A 7,125-nucleotide genomic window follows, 5' to 3' on the forward strand; every position below is an offset into this window, starting at 1 on the left:
GGGCACAGAAAACTTCTTGCTAGACGTTTTGTTCTGTATTTGTGATGCTAGCAAGGACTGCGAGGTGCTGACTCTGTTTCTTCCATCTCTCTCACCAGCTCTCTCCTCTCTTTCCCTCTCTCTTTGTCTCCTTTCACCTTGTAACACCTGCAGCTGCAGCGGGCGGTTTGGTTTTGATTCTGACTCTGGCAGCTCCCGGTGTTTTTACTGTTTTGATTTCACTCAGACTGTCTCTAACACAGCGTTGCCGGCATTTCTGAGTTGTGCATTGCTCATGGTGACACCGGGCATTGTGGTTCCTGTTAGTACGCCGTTGTGTACAAGTATTAATTGATTATATTCAGTGTTTGGGACATAAACTTTTTTTAGAGTAAAGCACTGTTTTTGGTAAAACTCTGTTTCTCCTCTCCTCCTGTGTGATTTTTGTTACTGTGACCGTGCTGGTGGTTCCCAAGAGCTCTGCCCAGTCCCTGCGTTAAGGGGATCAAAGACCATTGTCTGCGTGACTTGCAGAGACTGATCTGAGTTTGTCCACAGTGGGTTGTACCAGCATCACTGAAACCTGCGCTGTTCTCAGCAGCAGACGCTGGAAGCCAAGGTGTCCCTTTTAAAACAAGGAGGAAAAGGCAGAACCAGGATTTTTTTTCCTTGCTGCTTCCTGCAGTGCACTCTACAAATCGCTTTGTGTCCTCTTTTCTATTCCGTGTATATTTAAAATACACTCCAGGCAGCACACTTTCTCCTAGCACTGACATTCAGAAAGAAATTACCGATTTAAAAAAAACCCAAATAAACAGTCACACAATTAAGAGGGATAATAACGTCTGATAACCCATCTGTGTTTCTCTCTCGTCTCTACAGTTGTGGATTCCGAGGCCTGTGATTTCTGGATGTTACCTTGTCTGCCACTGGTGGAAAAGCGATTGGGTACACAAAATATCTTACCTTGCCCTTGTCTTCATTGGAAAGAGCAGGTACTTTGCCTGTTGAAAATGTAATTATTTATTTATAGTAATATTCCCTTTATGACACTATTTCCTCGTTTATGAATGTGAATTAATTAACCAAGTACTGTGACTGGTTTTGCATTTTATTAAAATGGCATCAAGACATGTGCTCGGCCATGCGCCACTCAAGTCCCCAGTAGGACATGTTCACTAGGCGAATCAATTTTTAAAATGACAGCATCTGCTTGCTTGTACACATTTATTTATGATCCTTCCCCAGGCGAGTATAGCAGAGTCTAGTGAGTAATAACCAGCTGTTGGAATTAGCAAATAGGGAAGGCAGTTATCTGATCTGTGAAGGAGCGTGGGAGCCAGGGCCAGAAGTAATAAAAACTAAACAGATGCCCCAAATATATAAACCCAGGTAGGGACGTGCCAATTATTTGCATGGCTGATGGGCAAAACAGCGCCAGAGGGATAGACTTTGTCTGGAGTTGTTAGGAAAGATGAAACCCTCTGCCCCACAGCGTCATAGACAGCGATCCAGAGTGCAGCCTGGGCTGATGCCGGCACTTCTGCTGTGCTTTGCGAGTGTGAGCAGTGGCACACAGGCATGGCAGCTCTGGCGGCTTCTGTCAGACGCCTCTCCCATGTATTGGCAGAATGAGCAAAAAGGGATCTAAGTGTGAGGAAATGCTGCCCTGGGGCTGCCTTGTCTCACACCCGGGGTGCGCTGTGACTTGGATGCTCTTACAAGGTGTGTTCTGATACAGAGTCACTTCTTGTACGATTGCTGCCGGAGCACAACAGCAGCATGGAAGGCTTTCTGTCTCCTTAGGATGTCAGGGTGCCACTTGGCTCCTAGGGAGCCCCACATCCCTTTTGGCAGCCTCGCACTCTGGAATTTCACAGAGAGGTGATTGGTGTAGTTAGCTGTGCTCTCTCAGAGTCACCCAAAGATGCTTTCTGTGGACGTCTGCCCAGTCCTGACAGTTGAACCCAGCCCTGAAGTGGCTGTTGCAGCGTGGTGGGGAAAGCCTGTCGTGGGAGTAGGGCTTTCCTTCCACTGTGACTTCAGCAGTGACTGTTTCCTAAGCTGCAGTTTGCATTGTGCTCTTCAGTGTTACTGCAGTTTCTCTTAAATTAAAACAAAGTTATGACAACAAATGAAAAATTTATGATCTTGTTATACCTCCTTCCCCTTTTGTAAAGAGGGAGATAAACCAAGGCAGAACTATGGAAGTTACGTAGAAGCTTTCATAGTGTTTTGTAACATTTTGATGGTTCTCACAGTATTTTACAAATCCCCTATCTTCAGAAGTATTACTTTTATATGCATCTTATTAAGCTTATGCTGTAGCTTGCCATTAGCCTGGTATAACTCGTGTCTCTATGGTAGGTAAAGGTAGGACCCTGAACTGCATTAGCCACTAAGTGGTATTGTTTGGGCAATTATTTGTACAAAGGAAAGAGCATCTAGCAGTAACTGTAGTGGGCTGTTGAAGGAAAGGACTCTGTGGTCCTCACATCAGGTGAGCATAGATCCAGAATTTCATGATGCCTTTGCAAGTGGGAAGCATAAAAGTTCAAAACCAGCCTGGAAGATGAAGCCTATCTGAGAGGTGGACCTTGCAGAGGTCCAGGTTTTGCAGCCATGTTTTTAACTACCAGGAATTGTTAGGACAAATAATAATTGCAGTTGTGAGTTAGAGTTAGAGGTCGTCAGGCTTCTGGTATAAATTGATTTCTCTGCTTCTCAGACCATCCCAGGATTAATTCCTTTCCTGTGTTTGTACAGTTGCATTTTGGATCGATTTTGCCACCTTCCCTGGGAAGTGCCTCGCTGTGAGTGCTGCAGGACTGTGATGGGGCAGATGGGTAATATCTAACAGTTTAAACTTCATAACCGGCTTTTAGGGTTCCATCTCTTGTGGTACTGTTACATAAAATAAACTAATTAGATGACAGTTTTTTGTTTCTTTCCTAAACTAACTCCAGCTTTTTGAATTGTATCAGGATATGATGTACGCTTGCACAGTAAACCAAACGGATTTCAGTCCAGTAATGTGGCCAATTTTATGTCAGAAGTTCACGTAGAATGTCCTAACAGGTTACGAGCAGGCTTACCGTCTTTTGTTCTAGTAGAAGCAAAATGAGTGATATGAGCACTGTCTGTCTTTCTCTACACAAAGGTTTCAAACCTGATAATCTTTATTCCTAACTGCTGCGATTATGTATGCATTTAGCTGTATCTCTTGGTTGGGTATCAGCCATGCTCTATTTTATCATGCTAATTACCAGTGCATTAGTCTTACATTGCATATCATTAATTGTGTTGTTAGAGATTAACTTTTGTTTATCTTGGAAAATATAAATGTTCTCTGATAATGTCTTGTGAGAACATTTGTAGAGCTAAAATGCTCTTATTGTTTAGTTTACAGACATTTCGTAGCTAGTACAGATGTACTACAAGGTTAATTACTGTGATTGCTTAATAAGTAAGGATGGAATCAACAGTGAAGAAGTATCACTATTGGAGCTCATATATTGCAGTAAATGTTATGTGTACATTGTATGTTTGTGCTACAGCTGTAGATTCTCTATTACAAAAGCTAACAAGTTTTCATCTAGAGCTTAAAATGCAAGTTGGTTTTATTGCTTCGCCCATTTAAAAAGAAGGCCTCGCTATTGGCAAGTGTCTTGATGGGGTTAACAGGCTATGGCTTTTGTTTAGCATCCTTATTCCTTGGATCTCTGTTTCCAGTGCTTGGCCTAAGCCAAACTGGTGTCTGTAGATTCTGCAAAGTGGGAGGCAGCTGTTCCGTGTGGTGCTGGCGCTCCGACATCTCCCTGCAGGACCGACGTCCAGCTGCCAAGCGGCCAAAGGTACCCAAAGCTCTGCTGCCTCCAGGCTGTTGGCTGCGTGTTGATAGCGACTGACTGCTGCTCATGGCTGGGTGCCTCTGTGAGGTGACAGCAATCGATTCCCCTCCAGCCATCGGCATCAGGGGTGGCTCTGGCTGGCCTGGGCAGCTTGTGCCTTTACTGGGTGCGGCAGTGAAGAAGGGCCGCTCTCTGCCTGGGCAGGGACAGGCTGGTGCTGCTGCTGCCCTGCCATGTGTGCAAACTGTACCTGCTTCCAGGAGCGATACACTCCTCTAACACTCATACCCCCAGAAAAGTGCTGATGGGAGGCAAGATGCCCTCTGGTCTGCAGGTGGTAGCGTGGGCTGGTGATTGCCACATGAGCGTTTGGTACCACGGCTGGCTTGACCTTCCATTGAGGGGGTGAGCACTTGTCTGTCCCTCTGCAAGAACAGGAGTATGAACACATGACTTTAAAGGCTCTGGATGTCTTTCCTGGCTGCTTTTTCTGCTCCTGCGGACAGGGGATGAATGATTCCGATTAATCATATTTACAGAATTAATTGTTACACCAGAGTTGTTTTCCTCAGATAAGCAAGGTCTTCTTGCTCGAAAGTGACACAGCCGCGTGTTTCGGTTGTATCTGAGTTGAGTGTAATTGTACAGCGAAAGTGTAATGACGGAGATGTCTTTATCAACCTGTTCCCTGCACTGTGGTTTTATCACTGCCATCTGCTCTGCTGAGAGTGGCAGCTGCCGAGTCTCACAAATAGCGCTGTCATGTACTTTCATGTAGAACAACATATTGTCATAATTTCTCTGATATTACTAGATGGAACCACTTTAGGCGAGATAAGGTGACATTTTGCATGGCACTTTGGAATGCGTTTCAGTGCAGTGTGTGTAGGACACACAATGTTCTTTCTGGAGCAGGCTTTAACAGCACGCCCAGTTCTACTTTCAGAAATCACTGGAAAATGCTTATTTTTCCAAAAACATTGTGTAACATCCATCTGTGATGTATGTCTCAGTGCCGAGAGGCAATGGAGAGGCAACGTATGTGTCAGTGCTAGTATTGCTTCCTTGTGTACCCTCATTTACCTTTGCTGGATGTAAATCATTTAAGTTAGACTATTTTTAAAACTTAGTTATTTCTATTTTTGCTTACGTCTACTTGAATCTCCTTCATATTTGCAAACATGTGCAGACAGCTCCTTCAGGATTCAAGAAAACAAAAAATCTTTACAATAAATCTTTAAAGCGATCTTTATGGCAGTAAGTATCCTTTCTGTTGTCTTGACTGGACCTCAGGCAAGAGGTTTAATTTCAGGCCAGGCCAGATTCTGCCAGGTGTCCAGCCTAAGCCAACCCTCTGGGCAATCTTGAGTTGTTTGAGAGAGAGATGTCTTTTGAGAGGGACCCATCCCAGCCTGAGACAGAGTACTTGGGGTGGGCAAAAAAAGTAGAATAAATTGCTCTTGGTGGACATCTTTCTCTCCTCAGGCTGCAGCAGGACGCTAGAAGACTGGCTTAGCTGACCTTCTTGCCTTTTCGGTGAGGTAAATCACACGTGGAACATGCCAACACGTCCTCTTCTTCCGAGTGCCTTCCAGAGTCTTACTTGTGTGCCAGGTGTAGGGAAATACTTGGTGTGCTCCACCTTCATGGAGATGCCTCTCCTTAAAAGTAATGAGGTACACATACGCCCCCTGGAAAGATGTGCAAGGAAAACTGATGGGGGATGTTTCTTGCAAATGACCATTGATGAGAAATAACCTTTCTGATATGGCAAAAAACCCAGTTGTGATGAAGAAGGTGGAATATTTATGCTTGATTCTTGCATCATTTTCTTTTTCAAGTGTGATAGGGTGTGAAATGCTGAACAGCTGATGAACAGCGCAAAGGATGGAGGCAAAGAGGCAGCTTGCTTGTTCATTGGCCTGTTTGGAATGGTGTGGTAGCCGGAAAGCTTTTCTGACACAAGCACAGGAAAAAGCCTGGGCATGGTTCCTTTACGTTTCCCTGCCTTCTCTGATGGGATGTGTAGCTTTGGCTTTCCACAGCTAGCCAAGCAGAGGCCATTGGAGGGGTGAACAGGGTTCTCCCTACGGCAAACAGAAGGTTGGGGCAGGTAAAAGTCTCTTGACATTTAAATGAAGTTGTTCGCTGTTGTTCCTGTAGTGTATTTCAGCAACTGATAAAGGTTCCTGGCATTGTCCTGCTCTTGAGCACTCACTGGATCACCTTTTTGTCCTGAGGGTAGGGAAGTGCTGTTTCCATTAACCACACTTTATAGTATGTCTGTCCGTTGAGAGGAAAACTGTCTATATAAACACCTTTGTCTTCCTCCCAAGACTTACAAATCTCATTTGAAAATTCTGTTTGATTTGTTCCCCAGACTAGGGCTATAAATGCTGTGTGAATTTGGTTTTGTGCTCTAAGTATATTTAGAAGTGTACACGGTTATTTGTGATCATACATCACATTCTTATTAATGAGCACAGCATAATTGTTGGTTGTACTGACTTTTGTTTCTGTGGATATTTTTAAAAGATATTTTAAAGGCTTTGTTGGAGTTTGCATGTGCTTCAGAAATTAAATTTAGTCTGTGATTTTATTACCCTTTTTATTTAATTTATCTTAACTGTTGCTTTCAAGCTGTGAACCAGCTGTTGACTTTGAAAAAACATTGTTCAATTTGAAAGGAGCATTTTAAAGCTTAATGTAATGGCTGTAAGTAATCACTACGGCAATTATATTCTCTGGTGTTGTGCGTCACTGTAATATCATTGGAGGTTGTGAGAAAACGCAGGAGAAACACATCAAGCCCAGGCTTCTCAGTTTTGCCTGCAATGCCCTGCACCTCCCAGTTCTGTGGGCAGCTTGGTGTCAGTGCTGGAGCCGTGGCAGGAGAAGTGAGGCTCCATTCTGTAGTGGCTCAGTGTGCCCAGGAGCAGAGGCAGAGTCCTCATGGTGACGAAGGCAATATGATGCTTGGATTACATTATATACACATATGTGTGTATATATAAATTAGGCATTCAAAGAGGTAACTGCTAGGATGAAGACAGGGATGGCACAGCGTGTTCTGGAAAGTTAAAAGCTTAGCCAGCGTCCCACGGTATTTTTTAATGTAGCAGAATGAAATTCCTTTGGGTGCAGCAAATGAGACACGTAAAGTGTAATGCCCTATGAAATCACAAAGAGCCACTTTCAACAGATGGAGAAAACAACTTTAATACAAAACAAAAAACTGATAGGCTCTGCCTTTAGTAATCCAAATACCAGGTTACACTTTAAGAGTATCTATTAC

Source organism: Cuculus canorus, chromosome 15 (assembly GCF_017976375.1).
Source record: "Cuculus canorus isolate bCucCan1 chromosome 15, bCucCan1.pri, whole genome shotgun sequence".
In the NCBI taxonomy this organism is placed as follows: Eukaryota; Metazoa; Chordata; class Aves; order Cuculiformes; family Cuculidae; genus Cuculus; species Cuculus canorus.